This window comes from Aethalodelphis obliquidens, unplaced genomic scaffold, assembly GCF_003676395.1.
Source record: "Aethalodelphis obliquidens isolate GAN/ISIS:26980383/991018 unplaced genomic scaffold, ASM367639v1 scaffold39, whole genome shotgun sequence".
NCBI classification, from domain to species: domain Eukaryota; kingdom Metazoa; phylum Chordata; class Mammalia; order Artiodactyla; family Delphinidae; genus Aethalodelphis; species Aethalodelphis obliquidens.
The window spans coordinates 12,694,706-12,720,549 of NW_020837983.1; the positions used below are offsets into that span (position 1 = coordinate 12,694,706).

Sequence of the window (25,844 nt, forward strand, 5' to 3'; positions counted from 1 at the left end):
TAGGACACAGTGCTTTCACTGCGGGGTCCCAGGTTCAACCCCTGGTCAGGGAACTAAGATCCTGCAAGCCACGTAGAGCAGCCAAATAAAATAAAATGAAATAAAATAGTATGTATGAGCTATGCATTATATGCACACACACAGAAACTGTAAACTTCGTGAGATGTGGAGCTGTATCTTGCCCCAGACATTTTTTCCCACAGGTCTGGTACACCGCAGTCTTGTCCCAAAGGAAGTTTTCAATATATATTTTGAATTAAATGAATGAAGGAGAGAGAAAGAATACTCTGTTTAATTCTTCCATTACCACCAGCATTATTTTTCTAAAATTCAGAGGCAATCAGGCCATTTTTGGCTCCGAATTCTTGCATGACTTCCCTCCCAGTGCCTCCGGAGTCGAGTGTGGGCTCGTTACCTGGCAGGCAACCTCCCTCCCTCTGCTCTCTGCATCCTCTCCACCTCATCCTCACCACGGTACAATGGAGGGAATGGCTTTGGCCTTTGTGCACTTGGTAAAATAGGGGCAATAGATACCACCTCAAGGATTGCTGAAACGATTAAATGAGGTGACATCTGAAAATGTCCAGCATATACTTGAGACCAGTCAATTCGTGCTGGTTTCTTTTTCTCCCTCCTGCACCCTGCTCTTCAGCCACATTGTAGTTTTTGCTGTCTCAGAGCACACACATAGTTTCCCTTCTCCAAGTTTTTGCTTATCCTTTTCCCACTGCTTCACATATGTCCTCCTGGTCACTCTATAAAAATTTAATGAACACTTCAAGACATATCTCAAAGTGCATTTACTCAGTGAAAGTTTTCTGACTCCCCCAGGAGATTTAAAATTGTCTGGGGGCTTCCCTGGTGGCACAGTGGTTAAGAGTCTGCCTGCCAATGCAGGCGATATCGGTTCAAGCCCTGGTCCGGGAGGATCTCACATGCCGCGGAGCAACTAAGCCTGTGCGCCACAACTACTGAGCCTGTGTGCCACAACTACTGAAGCCCGCGTGCCTAGAGCCCATGCTCTGCAACAAGAGAAGCCACGGCAATGAGAAGCTGGCGCACCTCAATGAAGAGTGGCCCCTGCTCGCCGCAAGTAGAGAAAGACCATGCACAGCAACGAAGACCCAACGCAGCCAGTAAATAAATAAATAAAATAAATTTATGTATTTAAAAAAAAAGCTGTCTGGGAGGAAGAAAAGCTTACCTCTACCCTTCTAGGTTCTTCTGGCTGGTCTAAGAATGAAATTGTTGTAAGACTGATGAACAGGAGAAAATCAAATTTTAATCTGTGCATATGGAAACCCTACATACATGAGAGGTTCAGAGACAGAAAGATAAAATGAGGCATATATGCCATCCTGAGCTAAGGAATGGGATCGGCCTGGAATTTCCAAGGACAGGAAGGCAATTTCAGAATGATAAGAAGAGCAGATGGCTGGGAATTAGATGTTTACTCTGCCATATAGATGGCGCTGCTTAGGTAAAATTTATTTCTGGTAATAACTTTTTCTGGGAAAAATCCCCAATTTTAATTCTTCCAGGTAGTTAAGGGAGGGGCAGTAGTTTCTCTTGAGCCTACAGGGTCTCCATTGCCTTTAACACAAAATAATCCACATGCCAAATTAGCACACCTTAGGGAGGCCTGTTCTTAACCCTTATAATCCTTTATAAAGCTTTCATGTAATTTTGTAAGTTTCTTAAAAGTTTTCTTTTTTAAAAAAATTTATTCATTTATTTATTTATTTTTGGCTGCATTGGGTCTGCGTTGCTGAGCGCAGGCTTTCTCTATTTGCAGCGAGCGGGGGCTACTCTTTGTTGCGGTGCGCAGGCTTCTCGTTGCAGTGGCTTCTCTTGTTGCCGAGCACGGGCTCTAGGCATGCAGGCTTCAGTAGTTGTGGAGTGTGGTCTCAGTAGTTGTGGCTCGTGGGCTCTAGAACTCAGGCTCAGTAGCTGTGGCTCACGGGTTTAGTTGCTCCACGGCATGTGGGATCTTCCCGGACCAGGGCTCGAAGCCCTGTCCCCTGCATTGGCAGGCAGATTCTTAACCACTGTGCCAGCAGGGAAGCCCCAGTTTCTTAAAAGTTTTCTAAGAAACTTTCATAGAATTGTCTTGTATTATAATTATTTGTGGACATATCTTATGGGCATATATGTCTTATCTTCAGAGCCCAACACAATATTTATTAAATTGAATTGATTTTTTTTTTTTTTTGGCCGTGCTTCAAGGCTTGTGGGATATTAGTTCCCTGACCAGGGATTGAGCCCTGGGCCCTCAGCAGTGGAAGCATGGAGTCCTAACCACTGGACTGCCAGGGAGTTCCCTTGAATTGAATTTTTTTGACCAGGAAATTTGGGGCTTAGATTTCATAAATGAAATACATCATAAAGGCTTTCCAAGTACAGTCTCCCTATAAATAGCTTCTCTCTTTATGTGATAACATCCAGCCTGGCAATTTAGCACCCTTGCCAGCCACAGCTCTCTGGAAGATACAGCTACACAAGACAGTGTAAGATAATGTGACTTCTAGGGATGGGCGGTGGAGGTGATGGGGGTGGGGAAACGCACAGCTGATTGGACCAGGGGTGAGCACACACGTGACCCAGCAAGAACCAATCATTTGCTCAGAAACGACCTGAGTGGCCCAGGTTTTCTCAGAAGAGCCAGGCTATTCCTTCCTCTCTGAAGGACTTCAGTGTGTGTAGTCAATTGAGGGTGGGTCCTGGAGCTTACCAGCCATGGTGTAAGTCCAGGAGGAACGGCCAAGCTGTGCCTCTGGCAGGGTGAAGGAGCAGAGAAAGGAAGGCAAAATGGAGGAAAGGCGGAAGCTGGCGCAGAAGCAGAGACAGAGAGACACAGGGAAGAGTCACCCTGCTCCTGAGGGCTCCCCAGTTCTCTGGCCAATTTGAATGGAGCCCAGCAACACTTCGTTTTCTGTCCTTGGATCCTGTGAGATCTCTGTGTACTCTCAGTAAGTACCCCGTTTTACCTCAGTTGGACTGATGTTTCTTACAGTCACGCACATCCTGGCTACAAAAAGGAAACTGTTTTTGTTTGTTTGTTTTTTGCGGTACGCGGGCCCCCCACCGCTGCGGCTTCTCCTGCCGCGGGGCACAGGCTCCGGACGCACAGGCCCAGCGCTACGGCCCACGGGCCCAGCCGCTCCGCGGCACGCGGGACCCTCCCGGACCGGGGCACGAACCCGCGTGCCCCGCATCGGCAGGCAGACTCTCAACCACTGCGCCACCAGGGAAGCCCGGAAACTGTTTTGCTGAATCAACTCCAGCATGTAATGTGTCCAGTCACCTGAATTTATACCTCATCTTTGTCCCTCCTTTACTAGCTAATGATGACTTTCAGCAAAATTTTTGCTCTCTCCATGTCTCGTTTCTTTAATAGGTAAAACACAATAATTTCATATCATGTTTTACCACTTACCAATTACTTTCCATACATTATCTCACATGAATTTTTTTTAAAGTTCTTAGACTATGGCAAAGAAATTTTATTCATATTTTACAGACTTCCCAAGATCTCTGTATACTCAGGTCACCATCAGCCTACCTCAGAGAATGTAAATATTTTTTTAAAAGGATAATAAACTGTAGCTTGAATGAATGAATGAATGCACTCTAAATGAATGAATACACTCTAAGATCTCTTCCATGAGAATTTTTGTTGAAAAACTTTCAAGTCGTTAGAGGTAACAGTGACTTCATATTCTATTTATATAAGTCCTGTTTCAAAATATATTGATACTGAGTTCAATAGTAGGACCACTAGATTGAAGACCTCCAGTTATGATAAAATGCTATATTTCTAAAAATATGCATAATATTCCTGCCTGAAGTTTAATTTCAAGGCTACAGGCTCAAGACCTTACCTAGACCTGTGAGCAATACCTGGTACTTTCCCACTTTAAAAATATGCTATCTTGGGTCACAAAGAACTTTCAGTACTAGCATGATGCCACACAGTCCTGTGTCCCAGAACTTGCTCATGGTGTCCCCAAGGCCACTGACACAACCTGACCAGGTCCCACCACAGGCAACTTTCTTCCTCTCCTTCCTACCTGCCAGGGCTGCCTGACAGGCTGATTCTGCTCAGAGCTCGCAGCCCACACATGGCTTAGGGGGAGGCCGATCGTGCTGCTCCCCAGAGCTGCCCTGCACTGTTCCACGCAGAGTCCTGCTGAGTCACCACCTTCTCCTCCCAGCTGCCACCATCAGACCACATGGCTTCTTTCTCATTTCAGCCCGAAAGAGAAGAGTACCTTATGCAAACTAGGCGCGAGCACAAAAACGCAACCCCCTTCCTCCCTCACACCAAAAAGCACGTCCTTATATGATGTAGGGATTAACCAACACAGCGTGTTATAATTGCACCCACCTGAAAAAGAGACGGAAGGAGAAACCAGGTTTGGGGCTGGTTCACTGCTGAAAGAGCTGACCCTCAGTTGGACCTGTTCAATACCGCTCCAAGAGAAGCACCAAGTGTGTGTGTTGGAAGAGATCATAACTTTCATCTCTTTTGCTATAATGCTGATAGCTCCCATTATAGTCATATGTAATAATGTTAGTAACATTGACATCATATGCTATGTTAATTCCTGTATGTACATTCTGTACATAATAGAATGCATGTAAAGCCTTTAACATAGTGCCTGTCACAAATAAGTGTTCAATGAATGACAGATACAGAAGTAGTGGTAGTATATTATGTTATTATATTGCATAATATATTATTATTGCAGTACTAGTAGTAGTATCTTACTTATCCCACCCCCAAATCTTTGCTGAACTTTTGCTTATCCATCAGTCATCCCTTCAGGAAACATCTACTGAGCATGTTCTACATACGGAGCACTGTATTAGGCCCTGGGGGCACAGAAGGATAGGCCCATGCTCTTTCAGGCATGGGTTCCAATCTAGCTTAACCACTATCTTTCTGGGTGGTGTTGGGCATGCTCCTTAAGCTTTCTGAGATTAAGTTTATTCAACTGTTAAATGAGTACAATAATTTCTATGTCATAGGATTCTTGATGGGATTAGAAGCACATGCAAAGGGCTTAGCCCAGCACATTACTCATACAAGGAGAAGCACTTAATATAATCTTAGCATCATTTAATATGGAATTTTTATATGTCACTCTTAAAAAAGAATCCTGGGATTTCCCTGGTGGTCCAGTGGTTAAGACTCTGTGCTTCCAAGGCAAGGGGCCTGGGTTCAATCCCTGGTCAGGGAACTAGATCCCGCATGCCACAACTAAAAAGATCCTGCATACCACAACTAAGACCCGGCGCAGCCAAATAAATAAATAAATATATATATATAAATTTTAAAAAAAGAACCCTAGGAGAGAATTCCTTTTCAAGGTCACGCAGGGATCACTAGTAGAACCTGGGACTCAAACCCTAGTCTACCTGCAGGCCACATAATGAGCCAATGCGATTCTGATTTTGAAATCAGGATTTTCTCTTAGACACCCTGGTATATCTAGATTCCACATGTCTCCTGGACACATGAAGCATCGATATACATGGAAAGGAGATTTTTAAAAATAGAGGAATCTAACTCAAGCATAAATTCAAATTTTTTAGAAATCTTCAGACACCTGATATGACATGAAGTTAAATACAACGGCATCCCTGTTCTGTGATTTTTCTGATGAAAAAGGAAGAAATGTGAAGCTGTAGAGCCAAACAAACCTCAAAAACCCTCCGGAAAAGAAATTTTTCTTTGTTGATTACCATACGGACCTAACAGTTTTGGAAACTTTGAACAGAATCGGTTTGCAAGGAGGCAGCCCTTGCTCCTACCCCTTCCCCCCTACACACTTAACTGTAGCTTATATTCTGAGAACTTTAAAGTCTTCAAATCTGAATGATTTGCAGGCCCAGTGAAAACTAAAATCAAAACTGATTTGGGGAAAAACAGTAATTTTCTGACCTCTTTGTACTCACTCTTCAGAGCATTTTTTATGCTTGTTTATTTTGGTAATGTCTCTTGGTTATGTGTTTTTCTTGCTTCGGTTTCATATAAGAAATGTTCCATCTGTGTATTCATTTTCTGGATTTATTCCCCAGAATTTTAAGTAAAAGATAGCTTAGAGCAGTGTTTCTCAAACATTTTTTCTCTTCAATCCATAGTAAGAAATATATTTTACATTTTAACCCAAATACACATGTATTTACAAATATCTAAAAGTTTCATGAACTAATATCCATACCATGAGGTATGCACTATGATTTTTTTATTCTATTCTATCTTGTGTATAAAAAATTGAATTACAGGTCCAGGAGGAGTGGGGGAGAGATGAATAGGCGGAGCACAGGACATTTCTAGGGCAGCAAGGATATTCTGTATGATATGGTAATGATGGACACATGACAGTATGCATCTGTCAAAACCCATAGAGTATCATGAACAGCGAACCCTAACAGAAACAATGGACTTTAGTTAATAATCGTGTATCAATATCAGCTCATCAATTAAAAATGTCCCTTCTGTGCAATTTTTGTGTTAACCTAAAACTGCTCTAAAAAATGAAATCTATTAAAAAATATCTTAAAAATAAAGATAAAAGTTGGTTGCAATTTATAAAATTAATTTTACTACCTGCTGGTGGCTTCTTCTCCACAATTTAAAAACTTGTGACCTGTAGGAAGTGCCCTGGCCTTTTAACCAGCTCTGTTGCTCCATGGAGGCTGGCCTTAGACAAGCCGCATGATATTGTGTCAACTTTCCCATCTGAGAAATGGGGTTTTTTGATCAGAAAAATGCCAAGATCCTTTCCAGCCCCCAAATGTTAAGTATTAATTCTAAGAATCTTAGAAAGAAAGAGAAATCATTGTAAATTACATATACATTATTTAGGTCAACGTCGTTTTTATAGGCATCTCGTGGGCACTGTTATTTCGTCTATTTTAAATAAATAAATAAATAAAAAGTAATGGTTCCCAAACAAACTATATAATTGCATTTTTCTCTGGGTTCCTGATTCAAGATCCTTGTGGGAGAAGCAAATAAAGAGCATTTAGAAAAGATGCAAATGGCACTTCTAGTGTGGGTATTTGTCTGCCCTTCTTCCATGGCCTGGCTAGAGTTCACCTGAACTCGGTTCTCATTGTTTACCCCACTCAGTGTTTGCTGGGAGCCTACCGTAGCCAGGCCCTGTGCTGGGGGTGAGTGCAGTGCTGTCCCACCTCTTGTAGCTTGGGTCAGGAAATGGAAATCAGGCTACTTCACTCCAGATCTTTCTTGCTTTCCCTACCCCAGGACCACTATGGAGAAGACAGCAATCTGGGAAGGATGCACGTAAGCTCTGGCTCAGGCTGACCTGGGGTGAATCTCAGTGCTCAATGCTGCTTCTCAACAGCTGTTGAACCTCAGGTAAGTTATCTGACCACTCCCCTCAGTGTTCTCAAGTGAAAATGGGGTAATAATATCCCACCTCATAGGACTTTCCGAGGATGAAAGAGGGAATGGAGCTGTCATCTTGGTCCTACACAGTACTGCAAAGCAGATGAAGGTGCCCTTGGAACACCCTTCCCATTTTTCATATTTGCTCTGCCCCCTCTCTACCTCACCCCTACTTTCTGCAACCAACAATGTTATAGACGCTTCCCAAACACGTAGTGCTTCCTCTCACCCATTCAATTTTTTTGCCTTATTTTCTAAGAAAGGATGACCCTAAGCAAGTTGTGGAACAAATCACCCGTGTGTTTCCCCTCCCATGACAAGAAGTTCCTGTAGGGGAACCCAACTGGCATTGAACTTCAGAGGCAGCCTAGAGAAGGAAAAGTCCATCGCAGTAAGAGGGCAACACTCTGGGAGGTGCAGTTGCAGTCTTCCCGCTCCGTTTTAGTGGGACTGCTTTTAGGTTGATTGCACAGCAAATAATAACAATAGCATCTAGGTTATTTAATGAAAGTCTATAATTTGCTGGGCATGTGCTAAACAGTTTGCATAAATATCTCCAGGCCTCACAACCACCATGAAAGGCTGGGTTTTCCTTGGTGTCCCTTGAGCCTCTCCATGAAGCAGCAACATGAGCTTGAATTCTAGGTCTATTTCCCTGAGATCAGGGAAGCCCAACCTGACAGTGGGGTGTGGGGATGGAGGAGGGGAAGGAGAGATTGCTTTAATAACAATCACAGAAATCCCTCAAGAATAGTTACCAGGGCTTCCCTGGTGGCGCAGTGGTTGAGAGTCCGCCTGACGATGCGGACGGTCCGGGAGGATCCCGCATGCTGTGGAGCGGCTGGGCCCGTGAGCCATGGCCGCTGAGCCTGTGCGTCCGGAGCCTGTGCTCCAAAACGGGAGAGGCCACACAGTGAGAGGCCCGCGTACCGCAAAAAAAAAAAAAAAGAATAGTTACCAGGGTGAGGGTACCAGCCAAGGGAACACCCTGGAAAGAGCAGCCCCAGCAGGGAGGGGGCCACCCTTACTGGTGATTGAAGACCAGCAATCCCACTGATTGGAGGTGGTGAGCCAAGCCCGTGTCGGGCCTCGCTGACGCATGGCTGGGCTGAAGAAAGAACTCATTGAATTGTTCATGGAAAAGAGTGGTGCCTGAGAGGCCAGAGCTGGAGAATGAGGCCGCCTCAAGCACAGGGCTTGGCAGGACACCAGGGTGAAAGGTACAGCGAAGGACTCCCAAAATCAGTTCTTGGAGCAGGGTTTTGTGTCACAAGCTGGCCACTGGGGGGAAAGATGGGCACTCGCAGGTTTTGCCTGTGTGTTGAGGTTCACCGCTGACATCAGATGTGTCTGAGCTGTGGCTCCACCTTCGCGTGAAAGGGGAGACCTGGACCTGCCTGAGCAGGAGGCGCCTGAAGCTAGACAAGTCAGGCTATGCCCTGGGGCTTTGTCAGTGGGCCCTGGCTTCTTGCTTCCTAGAAGCTACCTGCACGGTCAGGAGCGAGAGGCCTTGGTGGCCAGATAACTTGGGTCTAATTCTGGCCTGCCAGCTGAACGAACAAGGCCACGATGATAAAACTTTATTTACTGTGTGCAAACACTGCCCTAAGCACTTTGTGTCTCTTACCTCACTTACTCTTCTTTTTTTTAGAAAATAAAATTTATTTATTTAGTTTTGGCTGCTTTGGTTCTTTGTTGCTGCACGCGGGTTTTCTCTAGTTGCGGGGAGCAGGGGCTACTCTTTGTTGTGGTGTGCAGGCTTCTCATTGTGGTGGCTTCTCGTTGCGGAGCACGGGCTCTAGGTGCTCAGGCTTCAGTAGTCGTGGCTCGCAGGCTCTAGAGTGCAGGCTCAGTAGTTGTGGCACACGGGCTCAGTAGTTGTGGTGTGCAGGCTCAGTAGTTGTGGTGCACGGGCTTAGTTGCTCCACAGCATGTGGGAATCTTCCCAGACCAGGGCTTGAACCTGTGTCCCCTGCATTGGCAGGCAGATTCTTAACCACTGTGCCGCCAGGGAAGCCCCCCTCACTTACTCTTCGAAGCAACTCTGGGTACTATTATTATCCCTCTTCTGCAGATGAGGAGACTGAGGCAAGGGATAGTTAGGTAGTTTGCCCAAGGTCACAGTGCCAGGTACTGATGGAGTCAGGATTTGAACCTGGCTGTGTGACTCTAGGAACAGAGCGTTGGGCTGCTTTCTTACCCTGCCTCTGATTCTCCAGAATTGTAAAATGGGCTAAACAGAATGCTTCCTTCCTAGTGTGTGGTGATAGTCAAGTGGGATAACCCGGATAGCAGCGTGGGCACAGTGCCTGCATGCAAAACAGTGTGAGCTGCTGTTGGTGTGATTTATCACAGCCCTCTGCAGTCTTGCTACTCTTTCTGTTTCTTCTCAGATAACTTTTGTTTTTGCGGTACGCAGGCCTCTCACTGCTGTGGCCTCTCCCGTTGCGGAGCACAGGCTCCGGACGCGCAGGCTCAGTGGCCATGGCTCACGGGCCCAGCCGCTCCGCGGCATGCGGGATCTTCCCGGACCAGGGCACGAACCCGTGTCCCCTGCATCAGCAGGCGGACTCCCAACCACTGCGCCACCAGGGAAGCCCTCAGATAATTTTTTGATTAAGCTTCATGAGCATTTCAGCCTCTTGGGTTGGGACACAGTGTCTATTTGGCATGCGTGGAGGGGCTGGGCAGCAAAGTTTAAAAACCCTGTGGGGTAAGTGGGGATTCTGTGCTTACCTGAACAGTATTCCAAGAATCCTTCAAGGATGGAAGTTCAAGTTTAGTCCTCTGAGCAAAAAGTTTAGAGAGGTTCTTCTCTGCCTTTGTTTAACTGTGAAAAAAAAAAAAAATTCTCCATAGTAATAACAACAAACCTCCTGGTTTGGTTTTGTTTTTTGTGGCTCCCAGCACTCACAGAAAAAGAAAACAGATAAATTAAAACCACTTATGTCCAAGGTTCCCATAGGTAAGAGAAGGAAAGCTTTCTCCTTCTTGGGTAGGGGCAGATACGTGGAGGCGAGGGAGGGGTTTCACACCATTCTGGTGCCTCCCCTCCAATGCCAAAGCTGAGGCAGAATGAGTGACTCAGGAGAAGCCCCAGGGAAATTCTAGGTCTTGCTTCCCTGCATGCCAAGGGGATTCTTGAGTCTCCCCTCAAGGCAGGGAGCCCCTCAGATGCAGCCCAGCCCCTCTATGGAGAGAAGTTCCTACTCACCCACCTCTTAAAGAAGGTACCTGTCGATGAAAAATTAATCAGTCGATCTAAGAAAGAAATGGAAAACTTTATTGGAGGCAAATTTGAGGATTATAATGCGGGAAGAGCACATCAGAAAACTCTGAGAACTGTTCCGCCAGTTAGAAGTCAAGGCACAGTTATATACGTTTTTTGAGACAGAGGGCTGTACATAAATGACGTATTATTGACGGTTTACATAATCCAGATCTAAGCGTCACGTCATCATGGTGGGTCATGTGACCCCTTATAAGATCAAGAAAGAATGTTATCTTTTAAGGAGTTGTCTTGTTGTTGCTCTTTATGGCTGAGTAGGTATTGCTGCTCACGGGGGAGGTCTGGTTGAAGTATAATGCAGATACACAATGCACAGTGAGGGGAGAGGGGAGGTCAAAGGGCAGAGATGAATTTTTTTTTTTTGCCTCACCACGTGGCATGCGGGATCGCAGTTCCCCCACCAGGGATTGAACCCATGGCCCCTGCAGTGGACTCGCAGAGTCCTATCCACTGGACTGACAGGAAATTCCCCAGAGAAGAATTTTTATGTTTAGATTTTTCTTGTCTTGCCTTAAAATATAAATTTTATTTCACATGCCTAAGGACTTGTGGATGGGGAGATTCTGGATTCGTTTTTTTGTTCCTTTTCCAGTTCTCTTGGGCTCAGCTGTGTGCTGCCTGGTCATTAGGGACCTGCCAGCCCAGGGCCCTTGTATACTCATGCTTATCCATAGTTTTTTAACTGCTCCAGTCCTGATGTCAGCACTCTAGGTCACTCCAGGTCCTGCTGGACCACTGTGGGAGGGACAGAGCAGAGAGGCCTGGGTCAAATGGGCTGCTTCTGAGATTGCCCCAAGAGACCTGCAGAGAGCTGGTGGGCTTGAGGATTAAAGACCTGAAAAGAGTCATAAGCCAGTGGCTCAGATTTCTCTTGCTGTTCCCGTAGAGAGGCATTGGCTGATAGAAAATACCATGCGAAATCTGAAGCTGTGGCAATGTTTGTATGTCCAACCATCTTTACTTCCATATCCGATCTCTGCAATTGCCTGATAGGGATGATTTGCCAGCCTCCAAAACTGTCTGTGGAGGGGAGCAAAGGAGAAGGCTCTAAGGAAAGATGAGGGAAAGGGAAAGAGGGGAAACCAATATCAAGGACTCTCTTAGGAGATTTTTCAGGGAAGGTTAACCGGAAGCAAAAAAAAAAAAAAGAAAAGTCACAAGTTTTGTTTTTAGAGGATATAATACATCTGTGTATATAATTACAGCCCCACTTAGAAATGCTACAGGGAATTTTCCTTTTCCTCTGCCTCCTCCCATGCAACAGAAAGCTCCAGTTTGGATTTCACACAGGAAGTGTGATGTAGTGCACACCAACTTTCAGGAAACTGGGAAGCCAGAGCTTGATACTTCCTGGTGGGAAGGACCTCTGGGGGCTCTTGGGCCCCAAGGGCAGTAGCCCCAGGGGACTCCAGGAAGAATGATGTGGTTCACCTGTAACAAGTGGAGAGTGGCCAGTTCTGAAAGCTTGCTTTCGGAAAAGAAAAGCTGGATTTGGCTGAGCGATAAGCATGGGCACCTCTGACCCTTTTGTGCTCGGCAAAAAGGGAGGAGGTTGACCTCAAAGAGATACAGACTGTTTTCCTTTGGGCTAGAGGACCCAAGCTCTATTTTGTTTCTGCCTGGAAGACAAGTAGAGCTCATTCCAGTGATGTCAAAGGTCACCAAATACCAGCATCCCTCGTCAGAGTAGCCGTGCTCAGTGTGGGCCAAAGACACCTGGGTTGGTGGTGGTGGATTTTGTTTTGTTTTGCCCTGCAAGAGTGGGTACAACAGTCAGTTAAGGTCTGGTTACCCTGGTGCCAAAAAACAAATCCTAGTACCTCCGGCTTCTGGCTCAGTTGTCCCCAGCCTTCGCAAGTAATCCAGCTGGAACGTGGAGAACAGAAAGGGACCGGATCCGCCCCTTCCTGTGGGTGGGTTCCTTTAGAGTTCTTGCCCAGGTCAGCGCACTTCCGCTGCCAGAAACAGAGCCCGGTGTTTGGGGCGCCAACTCAAATTACTTCACAAGACAGCAGCAATTAGTTGCCTGGGGCCAATGGCTCCCCACAATCTGCATTGCTGAAGTAGTCTGTCACAAACTGATTTGTAATTCCAAATGTACCTGTGCCCCACCCAGTTGTCAACACCTTAGTAATTACCCTAATCCTAAAACCTGGTGCCTGGCAGAAAGAAAGGAGGAGGAGTGGGGATTCAAAAGAGCAGCTGCAGGGCTTCCCTGGTGGCGCAGTGGTTGAGAGTCCGCCTGCCGATGCAGGGGACGCGCGGGTGCGTGCCCCGGTCCGGGGAGATCCCACATGCCGCGGAGCGGCTGGGCCCGTGAGCCATGGCCGCTGAGCCTGCGCGTCCAGAGCCTGTGCTCTGCAACGGGAGAGGCCACAACAGTGAGAGGCCCGCGTACCGCAAAACAACAACAACAACAAAACAGGGCCTAGATGTGCCATCCAAGGCCTGCTAAGAAGAGCTCGCATTTATCCAGCACTCACTCTGCCAGGTATGCACTAAACACTTCTTTATTTCCTGTAAACCTCACCACAGTGCTGGAAGGTGCCGGTGATTCCCATTTTGCTGATGGGGAAACTAAGGCTCTGAGAAATGGAGTCGTTTGCCACGTGGCCAGTAGGAACTCACATGGCCAGTAGGAACTGAAAGCAACTTTGAACTCTCACCTGATTCTCAAGCCCTGAGCTTTGCAGCATCAGGGTGTACTGCTGCTTCAGGCGGATAGATTTAACAAGGGTGGGCGCCAGGAGATGCCAGTTGAGCCAGGAAGGCAGTCATTGCCAAAGTGTCAAAACCAGAAGGGGTCTGAGACCTGAGAAGTGGCAGTCCAGTAGCTGGAAAGCACGGGGCCAAGCGGAGGTGCTCCTGGGACACCAAGTGGAGGCAAGAAGAGCAGACCCCGTGCGCCTGTTGAGGAGCATAAAAGGCAGCATCCTTGGCCACTGCCTTATGCTAACCCAGTTTGGAAGTGGCAGAGGTGTGGAGAGCCAGGGAAGAGTTTCTGAATTTGTGTTAATGTCATCTCCCAGCTAAAGGCTGGTGGAAACCATGAAGTTGATGTTGCTTAAGTCATATGCAAATATAAACTGGTCTTCTTCCAAGATGTTTTGAATGGAATGAATGCCCCATCCGGGGGTACCTCCCAATACCTAGCCCCTAAAGAGCCCCTGTGAGGCTTCTCTATCCTTCCTAACCTCGGCTTCCTCCCCGTACCCAGCTGTGCAGGTGTCTCCCTGGAACAGTGAGGGCCAACCTCTCCACTGAGTGCCAGCACTGAGGCGTGGCCCCGCGCTATCTTCTCCCTCACCACACAGCCAGACATGCTGCCTGGTGGATCTGGGGTCACCCTCTCCATCTGTCTCTCTTTGATAGTTCCATTTTTCTTCCATTACTGTGCATTTAGTGGTTGATGAATTCAGAGCATCACATACATTTTTAAGAGACTGCTTACTATACACCAGACACTGTTCTAAGTCCTGTACATGTATTGACTCTTTTTATCCTCATAAAAGAACATGAAGTGATTAGTACCCTAATCTCCATTTTACAGATAATAACACTTGGGGTCCAGAGAGGTTAAGCTACTTGCCCACGTTACACAGCTGATGAATAGCAGAGCCCAGGTAAGAATCTAGGCCGCCTGAGCCCAGTACCCACACTCTTAGCTGCTCTGCCATAGTGATTCTGGGCTGAGTCAGGGTATCCATTCAAATATCTCTTCCCAGGCATGCCAGACCTATTCGTGGCTGGGTTGCTGCTGCCATAACTGGCTCTGGGCTAGAACACTGAAATTATATCAGGTTCCCAGGTGAGGACGATGTTATTGTCGGTGGTCAAGGAAAATGTCACAGAGTGTTGTGGATGCTCTGCAGAGGGTGGCGTTGAGTGATTCACCTTCCCTGGGACACCTTCTTCTCTCGCTTTGTACCTGGGCACTGTGACTCAGTTTCTAATGTCATCGGTGGTGAGTCCCGGACCCCTTTGGCAGCATCATCACCTATTCGTAGAACATGCAGTCAGCCATCCGGGACAGGTGCAGAGCAGAAATTCACAGGAGGAACAACATTTAGTGTCACTCACAGGAAAGTGCCAATTCCAGAGCTTAAGAGGAACGTTGGAGGGAGTGAAGATAATAATAACTAATGCTTATTAAGCCCTCACAATGTGCCATCCCTGGTCTAAGCACATTCCAGGAACTTTGTCATTTAATCCTCACCTTGGCCCTCTGATGTAGATCCTATTATTATCCCCCTTTGGCAGATGAAAAAAATGAGGCACAGAGATGTGATTTCCCAAGATCACAGGGCTCGTAAACGGAGGATCCAGGATTCGAATGCAGCCAGTTTCTTCAAAAACTGAGCTCAAACATGCCGCTACTGGGAATTCCCTGGCATTTCAGTGGTTATGACTTGGCACTTTCACTGCCATGACCTGGGGTTCAGTCCCTGGTCGGGGAACTAAGATTCTGCAATCCACACAGTGCAGCCAAAAAAAAAATGATACTACACCTGACACCTGAGCCCTTGTTCTTAACTGCAGCTCTATTTGGGAGAGACAGGGACTTTCAGCTGTCTCATTACCAGCTCCATTGTCAGCCTTGAATGAATGAGGCCCCAGAAGCAAAGTGAAAAGAAAGCTTGGCCTAAAATAACTGCATGACTCCTGACTGGGGAACAAGGTGGGGAGGTGAGGCAGGGGAGGGGGGTGCCTCCAGGTGGCAAATTCAGTAAGGGATGTTTCTGACTAGGCTCTAGAAGGTGTCAGAAGAGACTTCCCAGTCAACATCCATGGCAGCAGGGGGCACAGGGAGGGAGAACCCAGGTTGTTCCCTTGACCCTCTGAGTTCCTAAAACAAGACTCCAGCTCTGGTCATCCTTCCCCTCCCACCCTGACCTTGCTGAGCTCTCATTCTTGCCACCTGTTGCTGTTGGTTGCTTGCCCCCATTTCTGAGGTGCTGACAGAAGGGAAATGTATTGCCCGGCTGGTAACAGAGCTTTCATTTTAGCATTGGAAAGCCTGGGCATCACCACTTTGATGGCTACTAAGTATAACATTACTACTTTCTTTTGGATGAAATCTTAAAATTTTGCAAAGATATTTGCAAATCATATATCTGAAAGGGATTAATATCCAGAATGTATAAGGGACTCCTACAACTCAACAAGAAAAAAATAAACACCCAATTAAAAAAATGAGCAAAGGATTTGAATAGATATTTCTTCAAAAAAGATATGCAAGGAGCCAATGAGCACATGAAAAGGTGCTCAGCATCACTCATCATTAGGGAAATGCAAATCAAAACTACCAAACCCATTAGGATGGCTATAACCAAAAAAAAAAAAAAAAAAAAGGAAAATAACAAGCCTTGGCAAGGATATAAAGAAAGAACACTTGGGGGCTTCCCTGGTGGCGCAGTGGTTGAGAGTCCGCCTGCCAATGCAGGGGACGTGGGTTTGTGTCCCGGTCCGGGAAGATCCCCCATGCTGCAGAGTGGCTGGGCCCGTGAGCCATGGCCACTGAGCCTGCGCGTCCAGAGTCTGTGCTCCGCAACAGGAGAGGCCACAACAGTGAGAGGTCCGTGTACCGCAAAAAAAAAAAAAAAGAAAGAAAGAAAGAAAGAACCCTTGTGCATTGTTTGTGGGAATGTAAACTGGTGCAGCTGCTGTGGAAAATAGTTTGGCAGCTCCTCAAAAAGTTAAACATAGAATTACCATATTGTACAGCAATTGCACTTCTAGGTATATACCCCAAAGAATTGACAGCAAGGACTCAAATACTTGTACACCATTTTCATAGCAGCATAATTCACAATATCTAAAACGTGGAAACAATGTCTATCAATGCATGAATGGATGAACAAATTGTGGTATACCCATATGATGGAATATTATTCAGCCATAAAAAGGAATGAAGTTCTGACACATGCTAAAACATGGATGAACATTGGAAACATTATGCTAAGTGAAATAAGTCAAACACAAAAGGACAAATATTATATGATTCTACCTGTATGAGGTACCTAGCATCAGCCAATTCATAGAGACAGAAAGTAGAATGAAGGTTATTGGGAGCTGGAGGGGGAGATGAATGGAAAGTTCAATGAGGACAGAGTTTCTGTTTGGGGTGATGAACAAGTTCTGGAAATGGATAGTGGTTACACAACATTGCAAATGTACTTAACGCCATTGAACTATACCTTTTAAATGGTTAAAATGATAAATTTTGTTATGTATATTTTAGTACCATTTAAAAAAATCACCAAAAAAAAAGTATATAAAAAGTTCTGTGGGGTTTCATCTCAGCAGTTTATAATTCCATTGACAGTCACCATAACTACGCTACAGAGAGGAGTACCATGTGAGAACCACACTTGGCTCTCCAAGCTGGAACTGAAAACACCACTAGTCTACTCCTTGGAGTTCCCCCAAAGTGAATCTGTCCACACATGGTTGCTATTGGACCCTACCTGTTGCTACAGTATCACTGTGCTGTTACTAAGGAATGAGACATGTCCTGACTTTCAGAGCATTCACACAGTACATAAAACCACTCTGTTCCTTGATATAAGGCCACATCTCCTTCAATACTTAAGCATTAAAAAAAAAAGTGAGCTAAGGATTTATTTGGTTAGAGTTTAAACTCCAATCATTGTTTAGTCAGGGATGGAGCCAATTGCAGTGTTTAAGCTTCATCATTTAGACAGGGACAGAGCCAACTTTACAGAATTCTGGAAGGCAAGCTTAACCTCAGGGTACCTTAACAGTTCTGCTCTGTGGCCAATCCTGAGGATTTAATTCAGAACAAAATTTTCATCCATTTATAACCCCAGTTTCTTCCATCTACTGGAAATACAAAGAAGAATAAGGCATAACTCCTGCTCTCAGGAGGCTGAGAGTCTGATAAAAATGTAGAAATAATACAAATAGATTAAAGTAAATGTTAATAGTCATGTATTCAATGTGTTCTGGGGTGACCGGGGTCAGGATTGGGGGCAAGAAGAGGGGCCATCATGGGTCACAGAGACAGGATGACATTTCAACCAAATCCTGACGGAAGAACGGAGTTTTCCAGGGCAACAAAACACAAAGAGGGACTTCAGGGGGAAGGGATGGCATATGGAAAGCCACAAAGCATGACATGATGGGCCATCCAGAAATCCACAAGCAGCCAGGTGTGGGTAGAGCAGGGTGAGTGGGAGAGTGGCAAGATCCTGCAAGAATATAGAAGGAATTTAGGTGTTATCATGTGCTCCATGGGCAACTGCAGGAGGACGTTAACCACGGAGGGCTCCTGGAGGGGCACAATCAGGTTTTCGTTTCCGCAAAAAAATTTAAAGATTGGTGGTTGGATTTGAGGGATTAGAAGCTTGACACAAAGAAGCCAGCTGGAAGGTTGTCAGAGAAACCAAGGTGAGAGATGAAGAAAGCCCAGACGCAAGGGCCATTTCAGAGGCAGCAGAGACAAGATAATTATTGTAGCTATTTTACTAGCTCGAGGTCCAAAATGAGGTCACCTCTCTTTTTGGCTCTGCAGAGCTGAAAGACAGCCGGTCCTCCCACGCCCCCTTCTTGTGACAAAGCTGTGGGAACCCCAGACTTGCAATGGGAATGGGGTCTGTAGCTGCTTCCCCCCTCCTTTCTCTTCTCTAGGCATCCTTGCTCAGCCTCCCTACATTATCTGAAGACATCGTTTTACTTTACTATTATTTTAATTTATTCTATTTTATTTTCTGACTTCAGTTTCACAGATGCTTCAGAATTCAAGACAGGATAGGAAGACAGTGAAGAGTGTTCCTCTCACTTCTCTCCCATCTGCTCAATTCCCACCCGGACCTGCAAAGGGTAACCACTGTTTCTAGTTTCTTATGTATCCTTCCAGAGATATTTAAAAATGTGCATTCAAGCAAATATGATGATACATTCTTCCCTTCCTCCTTTTATTTCCTTTTCTTTTTGGGGTTCCTTCTTAGAATACGTTTACAAAACCCCAGGGGAGCTCATTGGGTCTTAAGGAGTCAGTCCTGGTTACTATTATGTCTACTGATAAGCCCTTCTCCTCTGCAGTGGCTAAAGGTATAAGGGCCCCAAGCAGAAAGTCATCTAGTGGGGAGGCCTCATCTCCTCAGGAGGCTCCATCCATCCCTGGACCTACTGCAGTAACTGAGGCACGAATGCCAGCCAGCCACAGCAGTCTAGGCCAGACCCTGAACACAGTAGAAAATGAGGCATCGCTGAGGCTCCCAGTCTCAGACTGAGGAGGGCGATGCCCTGTGTGATGCTTAGATGTGACCACTCCACAGCCAAGAGGACCCACACTCTTAGCCATTTTCCCTGGGCTCACCCATGGAGTCAAGTGGCTGGACCACAGGGCACCAGCTCTGGTACAGCTCCCAGAGTCAGCTGTCCAGAACAGAACCCCACTCTGACCCTGAGCCCCCTGAGGGACACTTCTGTTCTTTCCCGCCAGCCAACCTCAGCCCAAGTCCAGCCGGGATATTATATTAACTTTTATATTATAAAGAGAGGCCCTAGGTCTCACTGTTTCCTTCCAGAAAGTTCTTTGCAGGTTGCAAACATGAGTGCCTTTGGGAGGAGCATTGCATCACTTCACACACCAGAAGCAGCTCAGCCCCGAGGGCTTGGAGACACATACAGGTTTTTGATTTCAGTGCTTAGGGCTGAGTTCTTTTTGGTGGTTAAAGTGGATTGTAATAATAAAGGAGGAGGATTGAGTTTGGGGAGGGCCTGGGAGAGGAAATCAGCTCTGAATATATTGAGCTTATCCGTGTGACCTCTCAGCTTCCTATTATAAACATAAATCCTGATTTTAATGGAATCTCAAAGCTGCCTATCACTGAATTCCCTCGAGTCTATACATACCACCCTTCATGATTAACTTTAAGCTTCTTCTGGATCTTAACTAATGAAAGTCATACTCTGAAATCTACACAGGATAGCTGTTTAAAAAAATATACCATGTGATACTCAGGGGATACAATTGATACACACCAAATATAATTATAATAGTGTTTAGTAGTTGAACAAAGATATTCATATACCAATGAGAAGAGGAAGGCTGTATAGAGGATGAACTTACAACTACTAGAGGCTACGATCATGCCGTGCATATAATAGGCATTCGATAATTTTACTTTAGTAATAATAGCTAACACTTATGAGTACTCACCATGAGCCGGAAACTCATCTAATCAATTGACATGCCCTATCCCTATGAGGAAGGTATTTTTATTATTGTTTTTCTTACTGTCATTGTATTTTCCTTATTTTACAGATGAGAAAACTGAAGTCCATAGAGGTTAAGTAACTTGCTTTTTTTTTTTTAAACTTATTTAATTAATTAATTTATTTATTGGCTGCATTGGGTCTTCGTTGCTGCCCACGGGCATTCTCTAGTTGCAGGGAGCAGGGGCTGCTCTTTGCTGCGGTGCGTGTAGCCCTCTCGTTGCGGTGGCCTCGTTTGTTGCAGAGCATGGGCTCTAGGCACGTGGGCTTCAGTAGTTGTGGCGCACGGGCTCAGTAGTTGTGGCTCGCGGGCTCTAGAACACAGGCTCAGCAGTTGTGGTGCACGGGCTTAGTTGCTCCGCAGCATGTGGGATCTTCCCGGACCAGGGCTCGAACCCGTGTCCCCTGCACCGGCAGGTGGATTCCTAACCACTGTGCCATCAGGGAAGCCCCAAGTAACTTGCTTTTTAATCACAGTTACTCTAGTAGGATGTCAATTTTGCTACTAACAAGGCCCAAAGTAACAATGACTTAGACAAGAGAGACATTTAATTCTCTCTCATGTCAGTCTCATCCTGAGCTGGCTGGGGCTGATAAGGTAGCTCATCCTTGTTGGGGACCAGGCCTCTTTCATGTTGCTCTGCCTTATCAGAGGGGGTACCCTATTCCTCCATGTCAAAGATGGAGCAAGGAGCAATGTTACTTCTGTATTTCAACAGAGGAAGAAAGTAAATGGAGGGGAAACCTGCCCCTTTTAAGGGGATGACTTGGAAGTTATGTTCACAGTCCATTGGCCATAATGTGGTCACATAGCTACACCTTATTGCAAAGGACGCTAGGAAATGTAGTCTTCACTTTGGCCACATGTCCATTAAAAATTCAGGGAAGAAAGGGAGAATGGTTACTACAGGACAAATAGAGATCTCTACTGCCATCAGAAGTAGAAGTGGAGGGCTTCCCTGGTGGCGCAGTGGTTAAGAATCTGCCTGCCAATGCAGGGGACACCGGTTCGAGCCCCGGTCCAGGATAGATCACACATGCCACGGAGCAACTAAGCCTGTGCACCACAACTACTGAGCCTGCGCTCTAGAGCGCGCAAGCCACAACTACTGAGCCCACATGCCACAACTACTGAAGCTCACATGCCTAGAGCCCGTGCTCCGCAACAAGAGAAGCCCCCGCTCGCCACAACTAGAGAAAGTCCGCGTGTAGCAATGAAGACCCAACACAGCCAAAGATAAATAAATAAAATAAATAAATTTATTAAAAAAAAAAAGAAGTGGGACTGAAACCCAACAGTTTGACTTCCAAGCCAGAACTCTTTTTTTTTTCCAGTAATAATGATCTTTTTAATTTTATTTTTTTGAATTTTATTTAATTTAATTTTTTTATACAGCAGGTCCTTATTAGTCATTAATTTTATACACATCAGTGTATACATGTCAATCCCAATCTCCCAGTTCATCACACCACCACCACCACCCCTCCCCCTGCTTTCCCCCCTTGGTATCCATGCGTTTGTTCTCTACATCTGTGTCTCTATTTCTGCCCTGCAAACTGGTTCATCCAAGCCAGAACTCTTAACTATTACATTCGTCATACTCTTGTCTAAGAAGAATTAGATGAGGTCAGGAGTTGGTAGGGTCTTTCCGATCCTTGCCTACAATTTGAGGCTTTCTTTTAATATTCTACTTTGAGTACATGCATGTGGGCACAGACTTATAGACACAGTATAAAGTTTTTAGATATAGCTGTCCATTGATGGGGACTCAGGTGAGGTCTCCTTTCATCCTTTCCTTGTAGACTTTAAAATTTTAAATTTTCTTTCTTTCTTTCTTTTTTTGGTGAGTTGCCAAATGACTCACACTTTATTATGCTTGGTATATTATGCTAACATCAGTTTAACAGTTTTCTCTGCCACCAGCCTGTAGAATTGGGCTTGGAAATCACTCCCCACAAATGAAATATCCCAGTCTTTCATTAGCAAGTGGGGCAAGCTAGGGTAACCTTTAAGAGTGCTTAGAAAGTATGAGAACATTGAAAATTAGGATCAAACCTCATGAATTTGACACAATTTGATAATTTTCATTAAAAGACCAATTTTATCTCATTCATTCCCAAGTGCTCTATTTTAGGGTTCCCTCAGTAGGATACCACCAAAATCAGGAAGCTTCATAATAGTCCACATATGCAGAACTGCACTTCTGATGCCTTTTTCCCTCACCCCTGTAAAAAGCAATTTTCTTTGAACCTCTCAAGACACTTGAGACATGTTTTATAAAACTAATTTATAGTAAGTATTAATTCAATCGGGCATTACTGGTGTGGCTCTTTCAGCTGTGCAGAATGCCACAGCAATGAGGAAATTGTTTTTTTCGGAGCAGGAGATGCCAATGTGATGACAGACATTTTTTTTTAAGGCATATAGCTGGTGGCTGTTAAATCTGTATTTCCTGGCATTCATAATGGTCCGTTAGCCACTGGACGTGAGCAGAGAATTAGTTAATAATCAGGCCTTCTTTTTCATAGTGTGTTTAACAATGCAAGTGCTTCTAAAGAATTATTTCATCTAATCTTAACAATAACCCGATGAGATCGGTAGGGACATCCTGGCAACATAAGAACCTCCCCAACGTCATTCTCACAAGACAAAGGCCTACTCCCTGTATTTAGAACCTGGGTACTCCCTAGTAAGTAGAAAGGACACTTAAATTGTGTTATTTTTCAGCAAATGTTCATTGAGCCCCCGCCGTGGGCCAGGGCACTGCAAGATGTTGGGGAGCTGCAGGTGAACAAGAAGCAGTCCTTTCCCTCAAAGAACTGCCTGGCAGGGGAGAGACGTCAACACCACTATCTATCATCCGATGCTGAAAGCACCGTAATCAGTGTCTTCTAGGAAAGTGTCAGAGAGGAGAGAGGGTTTCAGAGAATTGCAGGGGACATTTGTACTGTGCCCTGAAGTGTAACTAGGATTCTACATGGCAGGGAAGTGCAGGGAGGACATTCCAGGGAGTGGTTACAGCCTGAAGGGGGACAGAGGCATGGGCGAGAGAGTGGAGAGGAGTGGGTGGCTGGAGCCTGCTCGGGGACAAGAGGTGCCTCTAATTATGAAGATAGAGGAGGCCTTTTTTGCTCCACTAAAGGATGTGGGTTGGTCCTGCAAACCAGGGAGGTGGTAGAGTAGCTCCAGTTGCAAGTAAGTCCAGACTCCAAGGGTTTGTTGACTTGGGGATGTTACTTAACCACCATCTGTAAAATGGGGGTAATGCTCATACTGACGGGTTAGTTTTGAATGTTAACAAGCTGGTATATGTAAAGTGCTTAGCACAGTGCCTGGCACACAGGGGAAGACATATCTGTGTTTCGTTTGTTGTTTATTGTTTTCTCTTTAACATGTAGGAGGCAGGAGTGGGCAAGGAGAAAACCGTTCAGTAAACATGTACTTAATATCCATTTATTAAGTGCAAACTGTGGATCTAGGTTTTGTTTTGGACATCTTTGACATGCCTGAAGAAAATCTCATATGGGCAGCTGGAAATACCAGTGTAAGTTGTCATCAGTCATCAGATCACAGCCAGGAGATGGTGGAAGGGTCTGGAGGAGATCATCCGGGAGAGGGCAGAGAACGAGATGTGACCACCAGTTACAGAACGCAGGGTAGTGGCCCCCCGAGGCCACACTGAGGGAAGGGAGAGCACTGTGTGGGCTGGCGAGAGGAGGATGCCAGAGTTTCCAGAAGGAGTGGGTGGCCATTGTGTGAATGCAGCAGGGAGATGGCCTGAGGTAAGGGCCTGGGGGAGCAGGCCCTAGGTCGGATGACTAGGACGTGGCCATGGCTTTGGAGACGGTGGCAGGGACCCAAGCCAAATTCCAATGGGTGCAGACGAGAAAGAAAGTGAGGAAGCATGAGCATTGGTGTAGGAAGTTTGGGGTAAAAGCAATGAAAGCAGTAGCTGCAGGGGAGGAAGGGTGGAGGAACAGAGCTTTCTTTTAGGTTGGAGTGGCATTATTGTAGTCTGAGGGGAAGGAGCCAGGCTAGAGGAAGCCATCAAAATACAGACGAGGGAGGAGACAGCCACTGGAGCCAGAGCTCGCAAACACTGGCTGAAGAACCACTCTCGGATGGGAGAAGGGATGCTTGTTTCTTTGAGGTGGAAGTAGAGAAGTTTCCAGAATGGTACAGCCTGTCTGTTTGAGAAGCCATCTATGGTCATATTGGAATCCCAAGACATCTTCCTACTTATATTCTCCTTTCCAGGCCCAGTTCCCGGAACTCAGTCTGTTTCTTTCCCTCCTCAAAGGCACCACCCCTCCAGGACAGGAGGCTGGCTGGAGAGACAGCTGTAATATATCTGACGTTTCTTCACTTCTCTACTTTCCCAAAAATAAAAGCGTGGGGCCTTTTGCTTTGAGTTGATTGTTAATCACGACTCTCGAAGGATCCATCTGAGGATACAAAGAGCTACAGATTCTGAAGTTCCTCAGTCACTTTTGCTGGTTCTTTTCTTTGCCCAGAGGGTGCTCTCCTCTGTTCTCTGGATCTCTCATACCACACCTTGCTTCCAGCCCCATTGCTGACCATTCCGTTATTCCTAAAAGGCTTTCTGCCCCTGGCGTGAACGACGTTAAGTCTCTGGGTTGTCCTCCTGCCCACTGATCCCTCTGCTTTTCCTGATCTCTAGGTGTTGGATGCCCAGAGCTAAGTTCCCTGCTCCTTCTCTTCCCCAAGTCCGATCTCTCCCAGGCCCATCTCATCCAGTCCCATCACTTTAAATTTCATCTTTATGCTGAGGTCTACCCAGTCCTCACCTTTCGCTCCAACACCAGAACTCACCACCCGGTGGAAACGTTTGGATGCCTCACAGGCCTCTCAAACTTCACATGCCGAAAACAGAGCTCTTGTTTTTCTCCCCTTCCATCTGCCCCTCCTTCTATTTTCTACTCTCAGTATATGCCTGTAATTGTTTCCTCCGTTGCTTAACCAAAACCCCAAGTCATCTTGATTCTTCTCTTTCACTTGTCCCCCAGACGCAATCAATCCATCAGTAAATCCTGTTGACTCTGCTTCCAAAATATATTGAAATCTATCCACTTCTTCCATCTCCAGTCTAGTCCAATGCTACTCAATGTGCCATTGGCAGACCAGCAGCATCAGTGTCACCTGGGAACTTGTTAGAAATGCAAAAATCTTGGAGCCTTCTCCAGAATCAGAAACTCTGAGGATGGGACCCTCCAGAGAATTCTGATGCCTTCTAAAATTTGAGTGGTACTGGGACTTCCTTGGTGGTCCGGTGGTTAGGGCTCAGCGCTTTCACTGACGTGGCCCCTGGTTCAATCCCTGGTCTGGGAACTAAGATCCCACAAGCTGCACGGTGCGCCCCCCAAAGTTAATTAAAATAAAATAAATGTACCATCTTAACCATTTTTTAAAAAAATAAGTTTGAGTAGTACTAATGTGGTCTAAGGCTTTGTGATCTCTGGTCCAAGCTCCCTCAATAGCCTCCAACTGGTCTCCGTCCTTATTCTCTCGCTGCACCATAATCTGCTCTCCTCCTAGCAGCCAGAGTGATTGTTTTCAAAAACAATTAAATCAGATTATGTCACACAATACACACCCTCCTCTCCCCAGCCCCCACCCACCCACCAGTTTAAACCTCTCATAGCTTCCCACTGGACACAGTATAAGCCAAGTTTTCTTTCCTGATCCAGAGAGCGCTGAGGTGAGATCTGGTCACACCTGTCACCCCCGCCTCTGCCAGAGCCTCGCCTCCCCCTGCCTCTAGGCTCTCCCGTCTGCAGATACACCAGCTTGCTCCCAACCTGGCACCTTTGCACTGGCTGTTCCTCTGTCTGAAATGCTCTTCCCCCGAACTTCAATAGCTGCTTCCCCCA

General features: G+C 45.9%; 1 long non-coding RNA gene across 1 annotated transcript; it reads right to left on the minus strand.

Moving 5' to 3' along the window:
• Window positions 1–15,349: 15,349 nt before the first annotated feature.
• Window positions 15,350–25,356, minus strand: LOC113633280 (uncharacterized). The gene is made up of 4 exons (XR_003438128.1): window positions 25,223–25,356; window positions 19,928–19,932; window positions 19,121–19,131; window positions 15,350–15,360 (listed from the first exon to the last, which is right to left on the minus strand). It is a non-coding gene; the product is annotated as an uncharacterized LOC113633280 (long non-coding RNA).
• Window positions 25,357–25,844: the final 488 nt, after the last annotated feature.